This window comes from Phyllostomus hastatus, unplaced genomic scaffold (genome assembly GCF_019186645.2).
Source record: "Phyllostomus hastatus isolate PE091 unplaced genomic scaffold, TTU_PhHast_1.1 phas_scaffold_21, whole genome shotgun sequence".
Taxonomy (NCBI): Eukaryota; Metazoa; Chordata; class Mammalia; order Chiroptera; family Phyllostomidae; genus Phyllostomus; species Phyllostomus hastatus.
Window position 1 is genome coordinate 48,089,051 of NW_025334017.1, and position 24,573 is coordinate 48,113,623.

Consider the following 24,573-nt stretch of genomic DNA (forward strand, 5'->3'; position numbering starts at 1 on the left):
AGATGCCGCCGCTTGTAGGGAGCAGGGGCCTCGTTAATAGTCGCCCTTTCTAGAGTGCAGCTGCTGCCCAGACCCGATGATCGGCCCTGCGTCCTGGGGACCTGGGGACAAAGGGTGCGGTCCCAAGAGGGGCAGTCCCTTCGGCCGCCACCGCCGTGCAGACCTGGTGAAAACGCTTCCTGTAACGCGGCCATTTCCGGGAGAGACTTTTCTGGAGAGCCAGGAGCTGAATGAAGGGGGAGGGAGAGCGGAGGGAACTTCGGGGCCGAGAGACGTGAAACGGGGGGCGAGCCCCGAGGGGAAGCTCAGCTCCCCCAGGAAGCCGGTGCAGGCCCCGCTCCCCAGGGGCGCGCCAGGACTCCTGGGGGCACACTCACCCCTTCCGTGGCCCGTGACCTCCGGCGACCTTCTCTGCAGAAAGTGCCTGGATGCACGCCCCGGGTCTGCGTGTGCACCTGGGCCCGGGAGCCCCACGTCAGTGTCGCGAGCTTTCTCCTGGGGGGTCCCGGCGGGTGATTCTGCCCCGAGGACGGGTCTCGTCCCCCCTGGGCAGCTCCTCCAGGCAGTTCTGGACTGGACCGCTGGCCTCTCTCTGTGTCCACTGTCCCGCGGAGACAGGGCCGCAATGTGCCTCCACGGGAGACGCCGGGAGGTGCCGGGCACAGATCGGGCTTGGAATGGACGCGGCCGCCCCCCCCCACACACACACGCTCGCCCCCGCCTCCAGGAGCCCTGGTTAGTGATGTAAGGCATCTGCGTGCACCTGAAGGCCTGGCCCCCCCACCGCCGACCTGCCTCTTTGTGTCTGACTCGGCTCCGAGGGCTTCTCTCCTTTTGCTCCTGGCACTTCGGGGCGTCCTGAGCATCTGGACATCGGCCCCTCCTGAGGACGTGACCCGCGGGCGGCCCCGGAGGCCGGCTCCCTCAGGCCGGGAGTCCGTCACCTGCACGCAAAGTGCACGTTGACGTGGCAGAGGACACGCCCTCTTCTCCGTCCGGACTTACGCCCGTGGGGCCCTGCTCAGGGAGTCCTCCCCGTGGCCCAGGGTCGCCCAGGGTCACCCAGGGTCGCCCAGGGTCACCCAGGGTCGCAGGGACTTTCTCCCGCGTCTTAAACGTTACCTCGGCCACTTCCCTTCCTCCTCCGTGGGCTGGCTTCACTGGGCATCACTAGTGTGCCGTGTATGATGCACACCCACATTTGTGGCCCACACTTTCAGGGAAAGAAACCTTCTGTCTTAATATTTTTAAAAACATATTTTATTGATTATGCTATTACAGTTGTCCCATTCCCCCCTTGATTCCCCTCCTCAGGAACACCCCCTCCCACCTGCATTCAGCCGCCCTTAGTTCATGTCCGTGGGTCGTACATGTAAGTTCTTTGGTTTCTCCGTTTCCTGCACTGTTCTTAACCCCCTCCCCCGTCTATTTTGTACCCACCATTTGTGCTCCTTATTCCCTGTACCTTTTCCCCTCCCCTTCCCCCTTCCCTGCTGCTAACCCTCCCTGTGATCTCCATTTTTGTGATTCTGTTCCTGTTCCAGTTGTTTGCTCAGTTTGTTTTTGTTTTTTATAGTTTTGGTTGTTGATAGTTGTGAGTTTGTTGTCATTTTACTGTTCATATTTTTGATCATCTTCTTTTTCTTAGATAAGTCCCTTTCACATTTCATATAATAAGGGCTGGGTGATGATGAACTCCTTTAACTTGACCTTATCTGAGAAGCACTTTATCTGCCCTTCCATTCTAAATGAGAGCTTTGCTGGATAGAGCAATCTTGGATGTGGGTCCTTGTCTTTCATGACTTGGAATACTTCTTTCCAGCCCCTTCTTGTCTGTAAGGTCTCTTTTGAGAAATCATCTGAGTCTGATGGAACTCCTTTGTAGGTGACTGTCTCCTTTCCTCTTGCTGCTTTTAAGATTCTCCCCTTATCTTTCATCTTGGCTAATGTAATTATGTTGTGCCTTGGTGTGTTTCTTCTTGGGTCCAACCTCCTTGGGACTCTCTGAGCTTCCTGGACTTCCTGGAAGTCTATTTCCTTTGCCAGATTGGGGAAGTTCTCCTTTATTATTTGTCCAAATAAGTTGTCCACTTGTTGCTCTTCCTCTTCTCCTTCAGGCACCCCTATAATTCGGATGTTGGAACGTTTAAAGATGTCCTGGAGATTCCTAAGCCTCTCCTCATTTTTTTGAATTCTTGTTTCTTCATTCTTTTCTGGTTGGTTGTTTCTTTCTTCTTTCTGGTCCACACCGTTGATTTGAGTCCCAGTTCTTTCCCATCATGGTGAGTTCACTGCACATCTCCCTTTGTTTCACTTTTCATAGCCTTCACTTTTTCCTCTATTTTGCAATCATACTCAGCAAACTCTGTCAGCATCCCGATTACCAGTGTTTTGAACTGTGTATCCGATAGGTTGGCTACTAGGTTGGTTGTATTTTTTCTGGAGCTTTAATCTGTTCTTTCATTTGGGCCATATTTGTTTGTCTTGGTGCACCTGTTACATAGTAAGGGGCGGAGCCTTAGGTGTTCACCAGGGCAGGGCAACCCACGTGGCTGGGTTGTGATGTTGTCTGTGGGGGAGGGGTCCCAGAGGGAGCCATGGCGCTTGCTCAGCTCTTAAGCGACTTTCAGTCACTTCCCCCACTTCCCACAAGCAAATTGGACCCTCCTGGTGCTGATTCCCGGGGGGGGGGGGCTTGTGTACGTTCTAGGACCCCGTGGGTCTCTCCAACAGACTCTCCTGTGAGGCTGAGAGTTTCTCCTGCTGCCTCAACCCCCACAGGTTTTTTTCAGTCAGAGGTTTTGAGGCTTTATTTCCCAGTGCTGAGACCGTAGGCTTTGCGGTCTGTCTCATTCCCCAGTGGTTCCTTCTGGTTTACCTGCACATGGATGTGGGACCGCCCGCTCTGCCAGTCACTGCCCACCCTGGTCCTCCAGCTGCCACCTTGCCACAAGTCCTCTTCGCCAGCTGCCCGTGTCCGCCCCTCCCACTGGTCTGGATAAATGTTTTTTCTTTAACTCCTTGGTTGTCAGACTTCCACACAGTTCAATTTTCTGACAGTTCTGGCTGTTTTTTTTGTGTTTAAATTTGTTGTTGTCCTTTTTTTGGTTGTGCGAGGAGGCACAGTGTGTCTACCTACACCTCCATCTTGGCTGGAAGTCCTCGTCTTAACTTTTTAATTCAATATTTTATTTATTTACATTTAGAAACAAAACCAATGATCTTATTCCTGGGTATTATTTTGCATATAGATATCATTATTGTTTTCTAGATTTTCACTGTTAAGGCACAAGCATAAATAAAAGAATTGAAAACGTTTATGTAACGACGGGATCAGTACGACCCATGTATAATGTGCATCCTTATTTTTTCTCTCAAAAATCCGGGCAACAATGTGAGCATTGTGCACAGCCAAATACAGTGTTTTGTCGGTAGGGCGGGAAATGGGGACACGCGTTTCTGCACACGCTGCCCGGACTTCTCGTTCTGCTGGAAAGCGCGCCCACCCGTCCCCCAGTACCTGTCCTCTCTCACAGCCTCTCCCGCGCTCAGGGTCTCTCCCCAGCAGCCCCCGCTGCCCCCGGCCTCCCGGCCGGCCTTTGGACCCCTCTCCGACCTCACACCCAGAATTGAGCTTCGCCTGGAGCCCCGAACTTCACCCGTCTTTTCCAGAATGTCCCGAGCTATTCGTAGTTTATTTTCCTCCTTGTGACTCAGAATTTGCTTTTCAAGTTCCAACCATTCCTAGCGAGAGCTGGGCCCAGCCACGTCTCGAACCCGTAAATTAATTTAGGACAAGCCGACAGCGTCACAGTGTCGGTCACCCTGTACCGCGCTGGGGTGTAAGAGCACCATTGCCATGGTAACTGTGCAGAAGAAGCGTCCCCAGAGCCTGGAGGCTGTCGGCAGCGATTTCCGTCTCCCTGACGTGGTTCGCCCGTGGCTCTGCTGGGCTCCCCTTGCGTGGGTGGCCCGGGCGTGGCTGCAGGACGGGCCACAGTGGTTCCCTGAGTCTCCCAGGGGTCTCTGGGCCAGCGGACAGGCCCAGGCAGGCTCCACCCACGGCTGACAGGGGAGGGTGGGGAAGGCAGGAGGACACCGCCTGGCCCTGGAGGCCTCGGCTCCCCACGGCACACCTGCCACCCCCAGACGGCCCGGCGACCGAGCCCCGCCGGCCGCGGTGGGGGGTGACTGGGCCGCGTCCCCGTCGGCAGAGGGCGGAGCGTCAGCGGCGTTTCGGGGAGTCCTGGCTCGGAACTGCCGTCTGCCCCCCGCGAAGGTGCCTCCCTCTCCGGCCTCTCCAGCCTCGCTTTCCTGCTGTTTATACTTTCTGGGGGGCCGTGGCACGTTCGCCAGGCGGACTCCCGCCTGCGGGGGTGAGGCCACCAGGGGGCCCTCTCCCTACTGGCTGCGCGGCGCCCCTGCCCCAAGCCGCTCCTGGGTGCGCATGCGCCCCCGTGGCGCAGACAGCCGGTGCCTCCGACCGCTTCTCGCGCTCAGGGCGCTGTTTTCAGGAACACGGTACGACTGGACGGGAGTGGAGCTCGCATCGGGCCAGCGCCCCCTCCTGGAGTCGGGCCACGTCGATGCCGCGGATGGCGCTGGCGGTGGTTCACTGCGTGTCCCCGGTGCACCTCGCGTGACCTCTGGGCCTCTGGCTCCCCCGAGTGACCAGGGAACCGGACCCAGCGGCTCCCAAAGCCGCCTCTCAAACCTAGGACGCGGTGTGAATCCCAGCTCTGCGCCCTATCTGAAGGCGAGCCCCAGGGTGCAAAGACAGCGGCCTGGTGCGGGGCGCTGGTAGGGCTCCCAAATGTGGGCGGGGGGCGCATGTGCGTTAGGGGGGGAGGGAGGCAGGGGTGCTCACTGCGCTGGGGTTTCCAAAGAAGTGCCGCGCGATGCGCAGGTTTGTGCCGCATTTCCGAGGGAAAAATAAAGGACCCACGGGTGGTGCTAATCCCGTGTCTGTACAAATGTTTCTAATTCTTTTATTTACGCTCGGGCGTTAAAAGCGTAATTCTAGAGAGCAATAACGGCATCTGTATGCAAAATAATACCTGGAATTCAATCATCAGTTTCGTTTCAAAATATAAATCAATAAATAATTACATGAAAACAGAAGATTTCACCCTCCCTGAAAGTCTGGCCCCAAAACGTGGGAGCGCGTTATACACGCGGAAACAGCAGAGACCCCGGGAGGTCCTGGGGGGCCAGGACTGCCAGCCGCAGGGGCCTGGGAGACACAGGCTTCCACTCGACCCAAGGAGGCCGGTGCCCCGGCCCGGCCTTCCCAGCGCAGAATCGCCTCTGTCTGCCCGGCACCGCGGGGCGGGGGCCTGGGGGGCACTCGGGTTCTGCCCCTCCACATGCCTCTGCCGCCCGCGCACCTGGGCTGCGCCCTGTCTCTTCCATCGCTCTCGGCACAGGTGTGTGAGGCGGAGACAGCTCTCCTCTGGGTGAGGGTGGCGCTGGGACCTGGGGCTGTGTCGGGTGAGAACGGAATGCAGACTCAGGCCTGGCTGACTTCCAGCCGAGCCTGACGTCTGCAAGGTGGTCTCCGGGGACGCTGGGCTGTTGCCCGAGCGTGTGACCCACCCCTGAAGGCAGCGCTGCAGTGCAGTGTGGGCACCTGTTTCTCCCCCACATCAGCTCGTGGCATGTCCAGTGCGCGGGTGACCGCAGACACGGGCTGTGTGAAATGGTAAGAAAAGGACTTTAAAATAGCTCCGATGAGCATGGTAAAGAATCCGTATGTGATAATATATATGTGAGTGAAGAGGCAGGAAATTTTTAGGAGAGCTATCAGAATTCTAAAAGCAACAGAAAAATTCATCTGATTCCACAATAGAAGAGGTCATTAAACCTGCAGATGAGGTATTAGAGTTGGAATAAACTAAAGCACGGGCCGGAGAAAAATTGGAAAAAAAATAAAGTGCAATTTATTCACCCATGGGACAATCCTGGGCAATCCAACATGCAGAACTGGGGAAGGGGAAGAAAAAAATAGCTAAAGAGATTATTATCTGAAATTTTCTAAATGTGATTAAAGCATCAGCCTGCCAATCCAAAAATTTCAGTAAAACCAGGCAAAATAAATACAAAATGGAGCACAAATAGGCAGGTGACAGTCACACAGCTAAACCTCACAGCCGAAGAGAACATCTCAAGGGCGTCCGGGGGACGGGGGGAGGGGGCAGAAGAGGCAGAGGCAAATATAAAAACAACAAACAAACAAACGAAAAACCCCACTGATTCCTCGCCAGAAACACAGAAACGTTGGAATGCCGTTTTAAATGTCAGCCTGGAGCTCAGCAAGCAGCAAATGCTTTCGGAGTCGAGTGTGAAATAAAGATGCTTCCGTGTAAATGAAAACAGAGCGTCCGTTCCCAGTGCCCTGACCCCTGGGATGAGGGTGGGGTCCCCGGGGCAGAGGGCGGAGGGGGCAGCACCGGGACTGGTGAGTATGGGGGTCCACTCCATGCCTTTCCCCTAAAATCCTTGAAAAGTCAGCAGGTGAAAAACGAAGCCACTGAGAGGACAGAATTAGCACATCGCCCTCGGGGGCCCCGGCGGGGCGGGCAGATCCGGGCCTTAAAACCCGCGGCTGGTCGCGTGGCAGACAGAGGTGGGGCCACGAGGTCCGTGCCTCCCCCTGCCTGGCTGGACCCTGGGCAGCGTCTCCGGAAGGGGAGGGAGCCTGAGGCTGGCACGGGCTCCGCACCCGGCAGCCCACACGCAGGGCGCAGGGCGCCGAGGGGACCGGCGGGCCCGCGGACAATGCTATCAGCAGAGCCCAGCCTGCGGGAAGCCGGGAGTCAGAGGCGCCAGACTTCCCCCAGATGACGGGAGGGAAAGGCGCAGACAGGCGCCCGCGAGGGATGAAAGAGGCTGAAAGGACGTGTCCAATTTAAAAAATCGGGCAAGACGGAGCTGTGAAGTCCAGGGATCCACCTTTGCATGATAAAACTTTTTTAAAGGTGCAATTAGGATGAACAGCAGGCTGGCAGTCACGCAGCGGGGTGCAGAGGGGTAGACGGGATTTGACGGCACCGCCGGCACTCGTGGGCAGGGCAGGCGACCGGGCTCTTTCTGTGGCTGACCTGGCGGTGGTCCCCGGGGAGTGCGCCCAAGAATAGAGTGGGAACCGCACGTGTGTCGGATGTGGTTTTCTGTATCCGTGTTTTATTTTATAATAAAAATATCCGTAAGAAAGTACAGCGACACAGTAGAGCAAAAATGCCAACAATGTGGTGTGGAGCTGAAAACGTGAAGTCAAAGGACCGTGCCTGTCTGCGGGCAGAGAGCACCCAGACTGGTCACGGCGGAGGGGAGGCGGGTCCCCAGAACCGAGAGGGAGTCGGAGACTCCCGCGGGCAGGGATTGACGGGCACATGTACGGTTCCAACAGTCAGACGGCGAGACCCGTGATTCGGGCATGCACAGGTGTTCAGAACGGCTGGCCTCGGGAGCAGGGATTAATTATCCTCAGATTAAATGAAGCTGGGATGCAGCCTAACACAAGCTAGGAGAAGACAGATAGGATAAAACGGTTTCCAAGTAGCTTGACTGGCTCCCAGAGCAAATCTCAGAAGTGTTTGTAGAAACGCAGAAAGACCCAGCACTCAACAAGATAAAAGTCACAGTATTTGCCATCCGATCGAAACAGCAGGTGTGCGGAGAAGCAGGAGAGCATGACCTGCGCTGATGAAAAAGAAGTCAGTCTACAGGCAGCGACATCGAACTCACGCGGACTGTAGCCCGAATGAGCCAGGACGCCCAAACGGCGCTCGCGACCACATTCCCTGTGTTCCGAAAGGTGGCGGAGAGGTTGATCGTGTTAAGTAATGCACAGAAGGACACACACTGGACCTCTAGAGATGTCAGCTCCTCTGGGAAATGAAGACAGAAAAAACCCACAGGAGATACAGATAACAATGATCAAGAGACAGGACAGTTAGAAAACAAACATCAGAAGGCAGCACTAAATCAAATACTGTTGTAATTACTTCAAATGTTCTCAACACCCCTATGAGAAGACAGAGAGTTTCAGATGGGGTAAAGAAATAAAGACCCAACTCTATGCTGCCTATAAAAAAAAAGCCTATTCTAAATATAAAGACACAAATAGGATAAAAGTAAAACTATGAAAATGGTATACCATGCTACCCTCATAAAAAAAAAATAGAGCCCTGGTGGGTGTGGCTCAGTGGTTTGATTCCCAGTCAGGGCACATGCCTGGGTTGTGGGCCAGGTCCCCAGTAGGGGGCATGCAAGAGGCAACCACACATTGATGTCTCCCTCTTTCTCCCTCCCTTCCCCCTCTCTCTAAAAATAAATAAATAAAATCTTAAAAAAAAAGGTACCATAGCTACAATAATATCAAAGTAGATTGCAGAGCACACAATGTGACCAGGGATTATAAAAACTTTATTTCCAAGATAGAGGTCAACAGCTCACGGGGACAGAACCATCCCAAATTGTTTGTGCCTCGTGGAAGAGGTCACGATGCTTTAAGCAAAAGCTGACGGGCACGCAGGGAGAGGAGACAACCGCACACGAACAGAAGGTTTGAGGACCTGCCTCTTCGCGATAATGGATGGGACAGGCACCACACGTCCTAAGGACCTCGAGGTCTCGAGCAGTGTTATTAACCAGCTCCATCCACCCGACATCATGAAGCCCGTTCTTTTCAAGTGCACACGGAACAATTATTAAGACGGATCGTATTCCGGGCCATTAAAACAAGATGTCAGGGCATTAAAGAAGATTCAGGTTGTCTAAAGTGCATTCTGTGACCACAGTGAACTCGAGTCAGAAATCAATAGTGTCAATGATGAGAACTCATATTGTCTTGAAGAGAGATGATGACAAAAAAGAAAGAAATCAATAGTAAAAAGATTTCTGTAAAGTCCCCAAATAGCTGGAAACTAAATAACACTCTTGCAAATACCCAGGCATCGAGGAAGGGACCCAAAGGGAGAGTAGGGAGTATTTTGAACTGAACGAAGATTAAAACAGAGCATATTGGAATTTATAAAATGCCACTAAAACCACAGGCAGAGGGAATTTACAATGTGAAAGGCCAAAATGAACAGAGAAGAAAGGTTTCCGATCAAAGCTCTCTGGTTTCAGCTCATGGAGCTGGTAAGACAGGAGCAAATTAAACAGAAATTAAGCAGAAGTGAGGAAGGGACCCAGATAAGGGAGGAGACCAGTGACTCGGAGAACAGGGAGGCGATAGAGAAGACCGATGATAAAGACTGATCAAGACAAAGGAGAGAAGACTTGGGCTATAAAGATCGACAATGAGAAAGAAGACACTGCTGCAGAGGATGGGTTTATTAAAAGGGTAAAGAGGAAAATATTATGAGCTTTATTCCCATAAAATTGACAACTTAGATAAAATCCACAAACGCTTTAAATGCATAAATGACCAAGACTCTCTGAAGAGGAAATAACTACGTGGCATAACCCTTTATCTATTTAAAGAAAATGAATTTGTGGTTGAAAGCTTCTCCACAAAGAGAACTCATAACTCTTGATGAAGTGTAACCAGCGTCTCGTGGGGAGAGATGGTCTCCATAAATGACGCAGGTCAACTGGACATTAGATGCAAAAAATAAATGCTGGCCCTCACCTCACAGCATCTCACCGAGTCTTTGTGGAACTGCTGACCCTCTTAGAAATGCCCCCCCCCCCACCGGCACCTCACATACCACCTCACCAGTTCCGGATAGACCAGTCCATTGCATTTTACTAGAATTAAGGCTTTACAGTCATCAGATGACTCGTATCCGGATTATACTGAAAGGAGGACGTGTACAAGTGAAGAAGAAAAAACACTAGTAACCCAATTAAAAAAGGCAGCAACTAGACTGCACTGGCACTTCCCAAGGACAATGTGCAAGTGAAGGAGAACTTGGTGTGTTCTTCCTCGTCAGCCGTCCCAAAAAGGTACGTTAGGGTCACAAAACAGCACCGCTGCACAGCGTGGCTAAAAGTGTGAGCTGGAAATACCGAATGTCAACAAAGATGCCCAGTCCCTAAAACTGAGCAGCCCGTGGGCGGGTCGTGGGTGCGACCGCATGGAAGACCACGGGCCAGCGTGTCCCGAGGTGGAGGCTCCTCTGCCACCTGGAAACCCCACTGCCCCGATGCCCGCCCGCCCGCCAGCAGGGCTGTGCGCACTGTCCACGTTGCGCACACGGAGGCCCGTGGCGGGTCCGACTGTAATGGCCAAAGGACGGGAAACCGTCATCTGTGCAGCGGCCGTGGGAAGCAGGGATGAATCTTCGTGGGGTCGTGTGTGAGTAACAGTGGTGTGGGGAGTAAACCCACAGGGAGTAAAATGGAGGTGGGGGTGGGCGAGGGTCAATGTCATCCGGGGTGGGGGGGGGTAGATGGTGGCCTTGCCCAGGGCGAGGCGGCAGGTAGAGACAAGCGGGCACATTCCATAAATAGTGCAGAGGTGGGCGTGGTGGGATGCAGTGAGGGGCTGACCTGGGATGGGGAGAGGGAGGGCTCCCCCACTCCAGTGTCTGATTGGGTCAGCGGAGCGGAGGGGTACAGGGGAGGAGAGAGCCCAGTCTCATCAGTGAGTGCTAGGGAGGGTCTGGGGGGAAACATGGACTGGAATTCAGGTGGGAATGCACCAGCCCTCCCCCTTGGCCCAACTCCTCCCTTTGCTCCTCTGCATCTAGGCCTTATTCTGTCCCCTTGGGCTCTGTCTTCTGGCGCAGGAAGACAGGCCTCAGGGGTCTGTCTCCTACGCGTCAGTTTACTCTAGAAGACATCTGGTCCTCTACGTGATCGGAATTTAGTCACATGGTTCGTGCGGGGTCTCTGCCTCCGTAGGTGAGCGGGGTTCATGCAGACGTGGTTGGCAAGAGGTTGGCTTGAGTGACATTTGCTGGTATTAGGGACCCAGGATGTCCGCCTGTCGCCATGGCAACCTCATCCTCAGTTCACTCTATCAACAAGATTCTCAAGGAAGACGCCACCGCGGACCATGTAAAATCACTGACATTCAACTGGTCTTGACCCACAAACGATGGCAATTTCATGGAACTCAACCTAATGTGTACACGGAAACAGAGCGCTACCGCATGATGAACGGAGACCCAGGCTCAGTTCTCTGGGGAAAGGCGGGAGTAGGCCATCGCCCGGGGCCAGGCGCCGAAGCCAGGCTCCTTCTCTGTCTCGTCTGAGGTTTGGGGTCCCGGCCCGCCCTGCCCAGCTGCCTGGGGCAGACACGCTCGGAAAGAGAGGCAGGCGGTCAGGTGAGGGGCTGCCTAACACACGTCAGACCGTGAGGGCCTAGGAGGGGCGTTCTGTGGAAGAGAGGGGGTGACGAAGAGGGTGGAACGGGGGCGCTGAGAGGTCCTCCCCTCAGAACCACCCCATTGTGGAAGCGTGACGTCAGGCGGGGCGGTTTTGGCGATCCCATGACTGCAGCCCAGATGCTGCAGGAAACTCGGCCCGGAGCGAGGCTTCCCGACTGACTGGGACTTGGTGGCCACACACACGCACGCGGTCAACGGTAACACCTGCGGCGCCACGTCTGGGGTCCGACGGGCCCCGGCTTACCAGGGGCGTCGCTCTGAAGGGCGTGCGTGCTGGGCCGCCGTGCCGGACACCTGAAACTAACACACTAGCGCATGTCAACTGCCGTTGAAGATACCTGTGAAGCGGTGTTGATACGAAGACTGTTGCGGGGAGGAGAGACAGAGGGGGAAAGAGAGAGGGGCAGCCACTGAGAGAGACCGGGGGCGGGAGGTCAGCCGTGCCTGTCCGGGGTTGTGCGTCCGCATCCAGACACGCAGGGGCCCAGGTGGCATTCCCTGTGCCGACCTTCGTGGGGAGAAGCATCTGTGGAGACGTGAGGAGGCAAGGGTGGGCGGAGCCTCCAGCTCATAAGTACGTAGATGTGACACCTGTGGGGAGGGAGGGGGCTGGGCGGCCTGGACGCCCCGGAGCAAACACGGCCGTAAGCCCCTCGGTCGGCGAGGCCCCTGCAGCGGGAGGTGGGACCGCGCGTTCTATGGCCGCCACCGCAACTAGCCTGAAGGAGTCCGGCCGCTTGTCACCGGAGGGGAGCTACCGCCCTGAAGAAGGGGACGCACCGGGCCCGGGCTGTCGGAGGCTCCCTGTGCCGGACGGGGCTGAGCACCCTCGCACTTTGTCAGAACTCGTCCTTCTGGGGTGGACTCGGGGGGCTGCAGACACCCCCTCCCACGTGCCCGCGGCCGGCACAGGCCACACCCTTGCAGCCAGGCCAGCTGCCTCTGCCTCCGTCTCGTCCCCGCCGGCCTCAGGAAGACCCCCAGGGAGAGGGTGGGATGGCCCTCCCCCGCCCTGGCCGCTCACCCCGGACCCATGGCCTTCCCTGGGGCCACTAGAAAAAAATGGCGTCCCTGCCACTCACCTCCAGGGTGGCGTTGGGAATCGTACCGGATGACCTGTAAAAACTGCCTCTCATTATGCCCGGCACACCGTGGGCTCTGCCTGGTTAGAGCTGGCCCCTCTCTCACTGTCTCCCCTTCTCCTTTCCTCCACGTCCCGTCCTCCCCAGGGCAGACGTGACACAATAAACCGCCTGGTGTTCGTGGTTCATGGGTGGTGAAGTAGCAACTGGGGTGCAGGCCGATGCAGTCGAAGGCCAAGCCACCAACCGTGGGCGCCTGGGCTCGTCTGGGCGGAGCACGGAGCCCCATTCAGCACCACGGACAGCGCACCGGCGCCGCTGCGGGGCTGCGGGTGGAGGGGGACTGGGGGGGACTGTCCCCATGCACAGGATGTCCCTGTTTGCGGCAGTCACTCGGCACTGCCTGGCTCCCATCCCCCGCATCAGAAAGCCGACCCGCCCTCCTGAGCCACAACAGTCTCCCGCAGACGCCCGTCGTGGATGTGAAACTGTGTACATGAAGTACACGCAAACCTCTCACGTATGCGCGTGCATGTGGACGTCCTTTCTACCCTCCATTTACAGCACGTCCCCTCAACCGGGCGTCCTTACCTGTGTCCACTGCTTCTCCCTCCACTTTTCCCCGTAATCGCCCCGGTCGGTGTATCCCCCCCATTCGACCCAAACTGCGTCTGCCAGGTCGCCAGGGCCTTTCTCACCTGTCTGTCACCTGGCGAGGGCCCTGCCCAGCTCCCTGAGCACCCTGTGCACGTGGCCCCCGGGACACCGCGGTCTCCGAGTCCCCCTGCCGCCCCAGGGCGCTCTTTCTCGGGGTCTTTGCCTGTTTTTCCTTCATCCAGAGGAGAGCTCCCCTGGGACCAGTCAGACCAGCTCCTTTCCCTAAACTCCCTTCCTGCCGGGATGGCTCCCTAAGCTCCAGATTCACGCGTGCAAATGTCGAGCCGAGTCGTGTCCTCGGGTGCCTGAAAGACACACCGGGCTTCACCGGGCCCCAGCCCGACCTTGCTCCCCCCACCCCCCCAGGATCTGCTGCCCTGCCTCCTGCCTCCCGCCTCCCGCCCCCTTAGGGAAGGACGGTTCTTGCCAACATTGCCTCCTGTTAAAACCTTTAAAGAACACCCTGGCTGGCGTAGCTCAGTGGATTGAGTGCGGACTGTGAACCAAAGTGTCGCAGGTTCGATTCCCAGTCAGGGCACATGCCTGGGTTGCAGGCCATGACCCCCAGCAACCACACATTGATGTTTCTCTCTCTTTCTCCCTCCCTTCCCTCTCTAAAAAATAAATAAATAAAATCTTTAAAAAAAATAAACTATTAAAAAAAAAACCTTTAAAGATAGAGTTGGTTCTTCTTATCGTGATTATATTTCATTCGGAAGAAAAGGCTTTTAGGTCTACTTTTAAAACATATCCAAAATGCCCAACTTTGGATGTATTTTTAAATGGATCCTCTCAGGACCTGTGTTCCCTGGTGCACACAGTATGCCCTCAGGAAATGATTGCTGAGTGAGCAGGTTATTGAAGGTTGAATAATGAATGGACAAAGGTATAACGGCGGGGCGGGGGGGCCTGGATGGGGCGAGAGTGTAGCTTAGGTCGCCCCCAAGGACACGCAGAAGGTCAGGAGCCCAGCCCAGCACAGGGAACCGGAGGGGTCCAGCTCCAGCAGAAGGCACACGTGTCTCTTGTGGACCCCAAGCCCCCCGAGGCTCCCCCAGGCTGGGAGTCACAGTTGGCCACACGTGACAGGCCAGGGCCCTGGAGGAGGGAGGAAGGAAGATGGGTCTGAGTTCCAGCCTTTCACGGGCAGTCCCGTTCCGCGCGGCGTGGGGGGAGGGTGTGGATCCAACGTGGTCTAGGCTGATGCCAAAGCGCCCCCTCTGTGTTCTCCAGGGTGGGGTCGTGGAGGGCGTGGGTAACACCCCTCCCTGGCACTTCGGAGAGCGCCAAGCACAGGGGGCGGGGTCTGAGCGCGAGCGCCGATCCCGCCCCGTGAGGTCCCGGCGGGAACCGCTGCGGGGGTTCCTGCCGGGCCGGGTGCCTGCAGGCCGCTAAATTAATCACCGACCGAACGAGAGCTTGACGCGGGTATTATTAGTCTTATCGCTGGGCGCACACACGGACACACGCGCGCACACGCACCCGCGCGCATCCCGTCTGAGTGGCCGTAAACAACGACTAAGCCGACTCGCTGACACGCCGCCTTTCGGCCCCCGGGGCCGCGATCAGATATCGGAAATCGCCGGCGTCTGGAGCGAGCCGTGGGAGCCCCGGGCCGCGGGCGGGCCGCGTCTTCACCATGGATACGCCCCTCCCCCCCCCGTGCCCTGCGCGTGAGCCGGATGTTTATGCGTTTGGCCGGCTGCTGACAGCCTGGCCTGGCCGCGATTAATATTTGTATTTGCGGGGCCGGGCGCTGACCGTGGACAGGGGAAGGCTGCTAACGCTTCTGCCGCCCCACCCGCTTCCTGCACCTTTCCTTGGTGGGGGGGGAGGTTTTCCCGGGGAACCTGAGAATGGGGTTTTCCTGTGTTGGCGACTTAATTACCTTTTTATTACTATGCAAATCTCCCTCCTTCCCTCAGCCGGCCAGGAGGGACGCAGTTAGCCAGTGAGAGTGGAGCTAGAGACTGGGGGGGGACGAGGCTTCTCTGACCTGAGAGGCAGGCTGGTCCGGGCCAGGAGGGGGAGGGATCCCCTGCCCCTGCCAGTCAGTTACTCAGGGCCGGCCTGGGGGAGACTTGGGGAGCCCGGCCCGCCGTGCAGAGCAGGCCACCCCGGCGTCGTGGCCAGATAAGCTCTCACTCACGTTCATTCCCGCAGTGCACTGGAGGTGGCCTCCAGGAGGGGAAACTGAGGCTCCGAGAAGAAAAGAGAGAGGAGTAGCCAGCCTGACGGGCTTGCTTTGTCTTGGGGGGGGGGGGGGGCAGGGCTTGAGAACTTTCTACACCCCGCGCTGCCTGTCGCCCCTCCGGGGGCGCCGTTCCTGAGAAGGGGCCCGTGGAACCCGTCGGGGCGGGAATGTTGGGGGCACCGGTGTCCCGGTCACCCCGAGACCTCGCCACGGCTCCTGTTCAGGGTTGTTCAGGACGTGGGACAGGAAGGAGGGTGGGGGGGACCCTCTCCCGTGGCGTCCCTCCCACACCAGCCGCCTCGTTCGTGGGTGAGCTCCCGCGTGTGCACACCCACCCTTTAGATGTCGGGGCCTTCGGCGCACGTGGGTGAGGCCCCCTGTCATCCCTGCCCAGCCCTGTCCCTCTGAGCTCTGCCGCAGTGGGGGGGGGGGCCAGCGGAGCCGCAGATCCGCCCCCAGCCGCCCTCCTCCCAGGCCTCCGGCAGAGAGACACAGTAACGAGGCGCACACTCGCCCCACCCCCGTCCCCAGCCCGTGATCGGTTAGCTCCTCCACGCGGGAAAACTGCGGGGGAACGTGCACTAACTCCCCCAAACGCGCCGTCCGTCCGGGCCCGCGGCTGGCTGCTTGGAGCGGACGAGGTCCGGGGAATTGCCCGGAAAAACGCACGGCTTCCCTGCGGCGCCCACTCTGCCTCCTCGCTCCTCAGCTTCCCTGAGGCAGAAGGGAAACGCCTGCGGCCCGTGACCAAGGCGGCGCAGGGCCCGTGGCCGTGCCCACGGGTGAAGGAGCTCTGGGGCTCAGGGACCGTCTCACGCTAACGTGGGGGCTCCCCCACGTGGGAGGGGCCCGCAGACACGTGAGGGCATTTTGCAGGAACCGCCCCGGTCCGCTCCACCTTCCTTTATCCTGCCGGGCGGGGGGCCGTGTGGGGTGGGGGCCCCGGGGACAGGCGCTGGCATCTCGGAGTTCCCACGGGGGGACAGCCGTGTCACAGGCATAGAGGGGGCACGGGGCGGCCATGCAAGTCCCCCAGCCCCATGAGCAGGGCTTTTCTCCGCCAGGACAGGGTTTCCGGCGGCATCTCCATCCGGGGTGTGGCTCCGCCCCGGCAGTGCGGGGAGCTGACACGGGAGGAACGGGCTAGAGCTGGGGCTGTTCTCTCTCTCCTGCCTCCGACCTCAGGTGAAGGTTTCGGACACCTGCAGGTAGAGGGAAGGTTTGGGGTCCAGAGGAAATGCGCTGGTGCTCGGGGGTCTGTGCAGCGGGGTGAGTGGGAGGCAGCGGGAGGGACAGGCAGGCGAGTTGGGCTTTGACCCTCCGAGGGCAGGTGGAGCCGGGAAGCGGGCGCCCCTGCTGGGCAGGGGCAGGGGGCACGTGGCACCACAGGACCGGGCCTGCCGGTCTGGCCCGGCAGTCAGGTGGAGCCGGGGGCAGGGGACAGGGAGGGACAGCAGCAATTTCGGCAGGTGACGCTCTGCCGGGGCCCGAGGGGAGACAGCGGGAGGGGCTCCCACATGCACTGAGGCTGCTGCGGGAGTGACCACGGCTGGGTCCGTCGGGCCGGGCCTCAGACCGGGGGGACAGGGCAGCAGGCTCCTCGTGCTCTGGACTCAGACGGAAGATAAAGCGCAAGAGGGGTCAGGGGTCAGAGCAGGGTCGTCACAGGGGTCGTGGCTCCCAGAGGCACCTGGCGGCACCAGGTCAGGCACCGGGAACACCTGGCCAGGAATCTGGGCAGAAGGGGTCCCCCCGCAGAGCTGAGAGCTTTCGCAGGCGTGACACGGGCCCTGCTGTCGAGCCCTGAGTCCCAGCTGCCTAGGTGGCCCGTTGAGACTGTCACAGCCCCTTCCCCGTGACGCCAGGAAGGCTGACTTCGGGTGTGCGTGCGGACCTTGCGTGGGACTTGGCCCACGGCGGGGGCCCTGGGATGGAATGACGGCAGTTGTCTGCCGCACGTCCCAGGAGATGGGAATGCGAGCCAGACGGAGCTGGGGACCTACCAGATTGACAGGCATCAGACCGCAGCCGGGCAGTCGGCCAGGCCGGCCAGGAGCCCGGCGCTGGGGGCGGTTGTGGCTGGTCCGGTGTGACTCTGCGGTCGGCTGCAGGGCGAGGAGGGAGCCGGGCCGGCGGCCAGATGCGCCCAGCTGCCCTGCTACGGCCTCGGCCTGGCTCGCCCAAGGGTGGGGCGGCAGGAAGTGGGGCCTGGCCTCCCCTGCCAGTCGCTCGGCCCCCTCGGAGCCAGGGCCTGTGGGGGCCGCTCCCCTCCCGGGCCTGTCGTCTCGCCATCTGGCCACCTTCAGGGTGGTCCCTTGTGGGCCGCCAGCCGCAACCGGCAATTAGCAGTTGTCTTCCTCGGGCAGACAGCTGCCTCGGTCCTTCCCAGGAAGTCCCCTCGTCTCTCCTTCATTAGCCACCCATTCACTGAGTTAGAAAAACAAAACGAAACAAAACAGCCGACAGCAAAACAAAAGACAACACGGGAAACTTCACTCTGGAAACTTGCAGCTGAGAGGCACTTACAGGGCCATCTGGTCTACCCGCCTCCCTCCGCTCGGGCACAGCTCTGCAGAGCTGAGCCTCGGAAGGCGCGGGGGGGGGGGGGGTATTGCGGGGCATTGACGGTAGCCTCTGTCCAGCTCTCGAGTTCTCTGGATGCCGCTGAGCCTGGATTGAACAAACATGCCCAGGGCTTGGGGCACTCCCTCCCTCACGCGGTGGCCACTCACTGTGAAAGGTCTCCTACTGCCCGGCGTGTCCCCTGCACTGACAGGCCCGCTGGCCTGTGACCCCCCTGGCCCACCAGCCTCGCGTCCGGCTTTGGCGACCACCCCAGGCTCCTTTGCCCCACCTGCCCAGCAAGCCCTCCTGGAAACCTGAACGCTGCTTCGGAGACGAAAATGCTGATTGTCCTGGGATCCCCTCGTTTTATCACTTGGGAAGCACGGAGGTTCACGCTGGGACAGCACGGGACCAGGCTGTGTCTCACACCAACGGTGTCACAGATGTCACTGGCGGTCTTTCTTTCTTTTTGGTAATGTGACCCCCCCCAACAGACACACACACACACACACACACACACACACACACACACACACGATGCATCTGAAACCCTGCAGCGTCTTAGACCAGAGGAAAGGCAGCCTGGGCGGGCAGCTGGCCATGCGTGCTGTCACTCACAGCTGCCCACAACAGGGGGAAGGGCCGTGCTGTCTAAAGTCAGAGAGGGCGCACCGCCGAGTCACGGCCCGGCCCTCGAGCTGCAGGCCCTTGGGCCACAAAGACGGCGGGGCACCCAGCCCAGAGCCACTCACCGGGTCGAGCCGGGGTCTCCCCGGTGAGAAGGAAGGTGCTGCTTCAGCCCCTCCCCACCCAGGGCCAGCCTTCCCCCGTGTCCTCAGTCCCGGGCTCCTTGGGAGGCTTGGGCACTGGAGCAGATGGTGCGGCAAGGCGGGGCCAAGGACAAGGAGACGCGGGCTTCCGCCCCCTCCGCGCCGCTGTCAGCCGGGACTTGTCCCTGTCACCGGCTGCTGAGGGAGACTGGATCTGGGAGCAGCCGGTCCCATGTTTATTCATCGCTGGGCTGCAGGCTCCCTCGGTCATGACCATCCCCCCCCGGAGCCGCAGAGCCCACCGCGGCGGCTGAGCGCGCTGGCGACCTCTCACAGCGATTTCAGGACTGCGCCCCCCCTCCCTCGGGTGACAGTATGACGGCACCCCTGCAGCGGGACCTCGGGCAGGACTTTCAGTCCATGTGACAGAGCCGGGGCCCCCCGCAGCTCTGAGATGAGGTCGAGGGCGCGGGTGAAGGTCAAGGCCGAGTCGTCCTGCCGAGCTGTCGGACTGTCTCCCTGAAGCGCGGGTGACTGTGGAAAAGCCACGGGGCCTTGGCCGCCGGGACCCCTGCCCAGTGCAGGGGGTCGCGTGTCCTCCCCCCCAACCCGGGGCTGTGGTGAGGCCCTCCACAGGGCATCTGGGACGGCACCTGTGGCAAATGGCCTAGGGACCAGGGGCCAGGAGAGCCCCGTGACTCGTCCAAGGTCACAGTTCAAGGCAGAGCCAAACGCCCCCTGGGTGTGCAGCTGCTGAGGGAGCCTGCCTCCCACCACAGGCCTGAACCCTTTCTCCGGCACGTTTCTTACCCGGCGTCAGCCCCTCCTGAGACCCCGGCCCGGGCGAGGTCGCCGGGCTGCAGATGGCACTGCCCATGTGACGCCCTCGTCAGCTAATGCTGCGGGCGCAGGTAGGAATCCTTACATCCGGCGGAGCTCCTGGACCAGAAGGCGCAGGAGTGAGCAGCAGAGAGAGACTCGGGGAGGGAGAGGAGGGGAGAGGAGGAGGAGGAGGAGGAGGGGAGGGAGGCACAGGACGAAGGACAGGACCTAGAGGCACCAGAGGGATGGGCGCGGGGTTGCACCCTGCGGAGAAGCCCAAGGAAACGTGTGCGCCCCACCACTGCGGGCGCTGCGAGCGGAAGAGGGGCGCAGGCTCATGCTTTCGTGGCTTCTGCCTGAGCCTCCGGGGACGGGGGGCTCGCTGCCTTCAGGGCTGCCCCAGTACTCCACCTGGCTCCGTGTAGGTGGCGCCCCATGCGTCGTGGCCACACCTGCCGAGCTGGGTCCCCACCCTCGAGTGCTGGCTTTGCCGTAAGACTCATTTCCTTCCCCGGGCAGCGTAGTGACTTCCCGGGGTTTGAAGACAGTGACCATGTCCCCTGAGACTCTCTTCCCTGTATTGACTGTCCACATTGATCATTTGCAGTCCATATTGATCATTTGCAGTCCACATTGATCATTTGCAGTCCACATTGATCGTCCACAGTCCATATTGATCATCAATAGTCCATCCACAGTCCGTATAGATCATCGATAGTTCATACTGATCGTTCACAGTCCATATTGATCGTCAATAGTCCATATTGATCACCCATAGTCCATATGGATCATCTGTAGCCCATATTCAGCATTCACAGTCCATGCTAACTGTCCGTACTCCACATTGACCGTTGTAGGGGAGGAAGAATAATTTTCTCTCTGCCCTCCTGAGTTCTCAGCTGCGACCCTCTAACAGAAACACAGGACAACGGCAACAAACACAAGTTTATTCACACGTGCAGTCCTTGTGTTCATGGGCAACATCCAGGGAAAATGAATGGTTTTAGAATCCAGGGTTAAGTACCTCCCGGGAGGGGGAGGGGTCTCTTAGGAGGGAGTGAAGGACCTTCAGGGAAGGGGGGTGGGCTGTCCCCACCGCCGCAGGGACGTGGTGTGTGCTCACGGGTCCCTGAGACCCCAACCCAGGAGGCAGGACGGAGCTGGGGCTGGAGAGTTCTCCAGAACCTGCCTGCCCTCCCCTGCCCCCCCCCCCCGCACTGCCTGCCTGCTCTTCCCGCCCCTCCCCTGCCCCACTCCCCCCTGCGGCTGTCCTGCCGGCCCGCAGCACCCTCCTCCGCGTCTCTCCCCCGCAGGGACCTCGCCCCCTGGGCACACGCCCACCATCCCAGCCGACACCGCGGCCCCGGGCGACAGGTGCCCGCGCTCACGCCTGCTCCTGCCCCGTGGGACCCAGGGGTGTCGGCTGGAGGGCAGACAGAGGCCTGCTGGGTGCCCCGGCCCCGGTCCCTGCTGGGTGTCCTCGCCGGCCGCGTGGCGCTCACCTGGGACCTCCCACTCCCCCGGAGGCAGACGCCGTCTTTGTGGGCCTGGTGGAGGAGCTGTTCAGCAGCCCAGGGCCGCCTTGTGAAGTCTCCCCCCCACCCAGCCCCTCCCTGGTGATTTTCAGGCTAAAAATACGCTCGCCAGGGACCCTGGCCGCAGCCATTGTTGCGCCGCTGAAGTGTGAAGAGCGCCCGATCCCGATGAGCGCGCATTGTTGACGCCGGACGGACGCAACCCAGCACTCAGCTCCCGCGACTTTAAAAATAGAGCCCTCTGCTTTTGTGCCGGGGCAAAGCAATAATTTAGATAATTAAACTCCGAAACCAGCTGGAGATGGATTGCTGTGGCTTTGGGGCTTCTTATGATATTTTTTGTGTTTGTGTGTCTAAAGAACGGAGCCGGAAGAAAAGGGCTTCGCCCACACAGAGACCCTGACTGGGCAGGAGGAGCGGGGGCAGCGGGACGGCGGCGTCGCCCCGCGAGCCTCGTGGGAGCCCCGAGATCACTGTCCCCCCCACGCCGCAGGGAGCGCCGCCCACAGGGCTCCTGGCCAGCCGGCCTCCTCTAGCAGGGCAGCCCGAGGAGGCCGCCGCGGGGCCGCCAGGGCCGCAGGAGGGAAGGGAGCGTGGGGGTCGTGCAACAGGACAGTGTCCTGGAGGAGCCCTTCGCCCCGCCCCCGGGGTGGTCTGTCCCCCAGGATTTGCGAGCGAGTGGCCGGGCCTGCTGGGGCCTGCGTCCCACCTCCGACGCCAGCTGTGTGGCCCCGGAAGCAGCAGTCGGGCGTCTGGAGCTGAACTCCCTTCCCTGACAATCGGGGGCCCCCATAGTGCAGGGGAGGTGTGGGGATTCAATCAGTTCATAAATTAGCTAATCCAGTGCAGGTTAAGCAATCAATAAATCTGTCTGTCCATCAGTTGTTCGCCCCCCGTCCACCCGTTCGTCCGCCCACTAATCTATCCATGCGTCCACCGCCCGCCCGTCCTCCATGTGTCCGCTCCCCCGGCCCTCCCCTCCCGGGGACCCCGGCACAGCAGGCGGGGCGTGGGGCCGTGCGCCCCGCGTTCACTGTCCTGCACCTGGGGGCGGGGGCAGGCCCCACGTCATGTTTGAACATATTTACTGAGAGGTTCGGTGCCTGATTCGTTTTACACTGAAATGAAAGAAAAGCATTTCCCCCTCCCCCAGACCCGAGTCCTCCCTGGGGTCCTCCTCCGGCAGGCAGCAGGACCGCCCGTCGACGGCCTAGGTCCCATGGCGGTCCTCCTCGAGCTGGGCATGGGTGTGGAGCGGCCTGCATGTCCACGCTGGGCCGGCGGCTAACTGGGCCACCGCCCGGCCACCACCGGCCACCGCGGGGGCTCAGCAGTGCTCCTGACAGAAAGGCCGGGCTCTGCCGGCGGCTGCACCCGAGCGGGGGGGGGACCTCGGGGGCCGGGGGGATACAACGGCTCACCCTCACCCGCACGCCGCGTCGGTGTGGGTCGCCGCGGGGGAGGCCCCGGGCAGACGGGAGTGAGGGCGAGGCCAGGGGCTCCCGCTCTTCCCGGGAACCGCGTGTGGTGGGCCGTGCGCTGTGCCCCGGGGAGGCGTGGGTGAGGGAGAGCCGGTGGGGCCGCGACGGGAAGGACGCGGGAGGGAGCGGGACCCCAGCACACACGGAGGAATGCCTGCCCCGCGCCGGCGTCCGCACCGCGGGTCTCCGACCCCGGCCACGGCCCCCCGGTCAGTCCTGGGAGGGGCACTGAGCATGGACAAGCCAAGGGCACTCCAAGGTCACGGGTCACGTGGGCACAGCGCCCACCCCAGGGGGTCCTTGGCCTCTGGCTTCTGTATCCCTTCCTTCATCACAAGCGTATTGTTATTTAGAGCAGCTAAAACATTGTGTGTGTGTGTGTGTCACACACGTGTGTGCATATGCACAGCCGTGACGGGAGCTCAGCACAGGAACCAGGCGGCTCCCGCCAGCCCCCCTCAGGGCTCATAGCAACCCGGGAAGCCGAGTGGCTGTGGTGACGGGAAGTCGGCACGTGCCCTGGGCTGCTTGTCCCTCGAGTGGCCATGTCCCCAGTGGGCCCGTGGCCAAAGCCCGTCACCGTCCGTCCGCGTGTGGCCGGGCTCCAGGCTGGTGCCTGCAGGGCCGCCGTCTCCGGGGTTGATTGACGACAGTGATGACCCGGGTGATGACGTGTAGCGGCTGCCCGAGAGATCGGGACATGCGAGGGGGTTATCAGGGCCGCCCCACCTCTGCCCACCGCGCCGTCCGCACTCGAAGCTGCGCGAAGACAGGGAGAGAGGGGGCGCGGGGTCTCCCGAGCCCCTGCCGTGCGGCGGGCACCGGCCACGCCCTGCCGACTCAGTCCCTGAGCCACCAGCCGTGAAACATCAACAGCGACAAACGCCTGTGGAGCCCGAGGTCCGCTCCCGGTCCGAAAAGTCTCCCCAGGGCCCAGGCCCGTCGCCCTGGGGGGACAGGACTCGGCGCAGCTCCTCGTGGTCTGGGGCTCGCTGCGGCGCAGGCACTGCTGGGGAGCACCGCGGTCACCATGTGGGGAGGGAGGGACAGACGGAACCCGGCAGACGCCTCCTGTACCCCCAGACCCCACCTCCCGCCCTGCCCCGCCCTGCCCTCCCTTCTCCAGCCCCGGACCCCGTGGTGGTCCGGCCTCAGTGGGCTCGTCCAGAGCCCTCGTGGCCCAGAACTGTGTGACCAGCTCCGGTTCTCCTCATGGACTGAGCGGGACTTCAGACGAGGCCCTGACACCGACCCCCGGCTCTCACCGCCGCGGGCCAGGGTTCGTCCAGACTCACACGTGTGTGTGTGTGTGTGTGGGTGGGTGCGTGCACTGGACTCACGCGCCGGGAGCCCCAACACGTGTGCACACACGTGCACCCACACACGTGCCCGCACCGGGTCTACCCCAGCTGACGGGGGGTCGGGCGGCCCCCTTGCCGGCAGCCCTACCCGGGCGACCCTGCCCACGCGGACCCGCACGGGGTCCCGTCTGCGTCTCTGGCCCGGAGAGGGTGTCCGCGTCGCCTGCCACCTGACAACACGCTCCCTGCGTCAGAACAGCCGGGGTCCGCGGTCGGTCGCTTCACCCACTCGTCCGTCCACAAGCCTGGGTTGAACTGCGGCCCCGTGCCAGCCCCTCGGGGGGGCCCTGTGAGCGGCGGGGGGGGGGGGCGTGCAAGCCCCCTGCCACTCGCGTTCTGGCCGGGAGGACACACCGCCGGACAGCAGGAGGGCGCGGCATGGTGGCGGCTGTGGCCACCCAGACTCGTTCATGTACGCGGTGGCAGGGCCCGTCGCAGAACCAGAGGGCCCCGGAGCGCCCAGGGCCCGTGGGGGGCCACGGTCGGGGTGCAGCCTCAGCCTGGGCCGGGCCCTGCGCCCCGCACGGCGGCCCCTGCGCATCCCTCCGGTCCAGGGTGGCCTGGCCTCCGGCCGGCTCGCCTCCTCCTGTGGAGACCCCTTTGGCCCTGGGCCTAATGAGGTTTGAAAGCCCGTCTTGGCCGGGGGATTTCACCAGGGCCCGAACGCCCGGATTTGCTGAGCCGCTAAGCCGATTAGTGGCCGCGCGCGCGTGGGAGGCGGGTGGCACCGAGCCGGCGGAGCGGAGCAGGCGCCCTCCCGCCCC

General features: G+C 60.6%; 1 protein-coding gene and 1 pseudogene across 1 annotated transcript in view; both read left to right on the plus strand.

Moving 5' to 3' along the window:
• Positions 1-24,573, plus strand: part of LOC123833008 (basic proline-rich protein-like) — a 176,079-nt gene that overhangs the window by 27,046 nt on the left and 124,460 nt on the right. The window lies entirely within an intron of this gene.
• LOC123833428 lies at positions 8,825-8,913 on the plus strand (annotated as a pseudogene).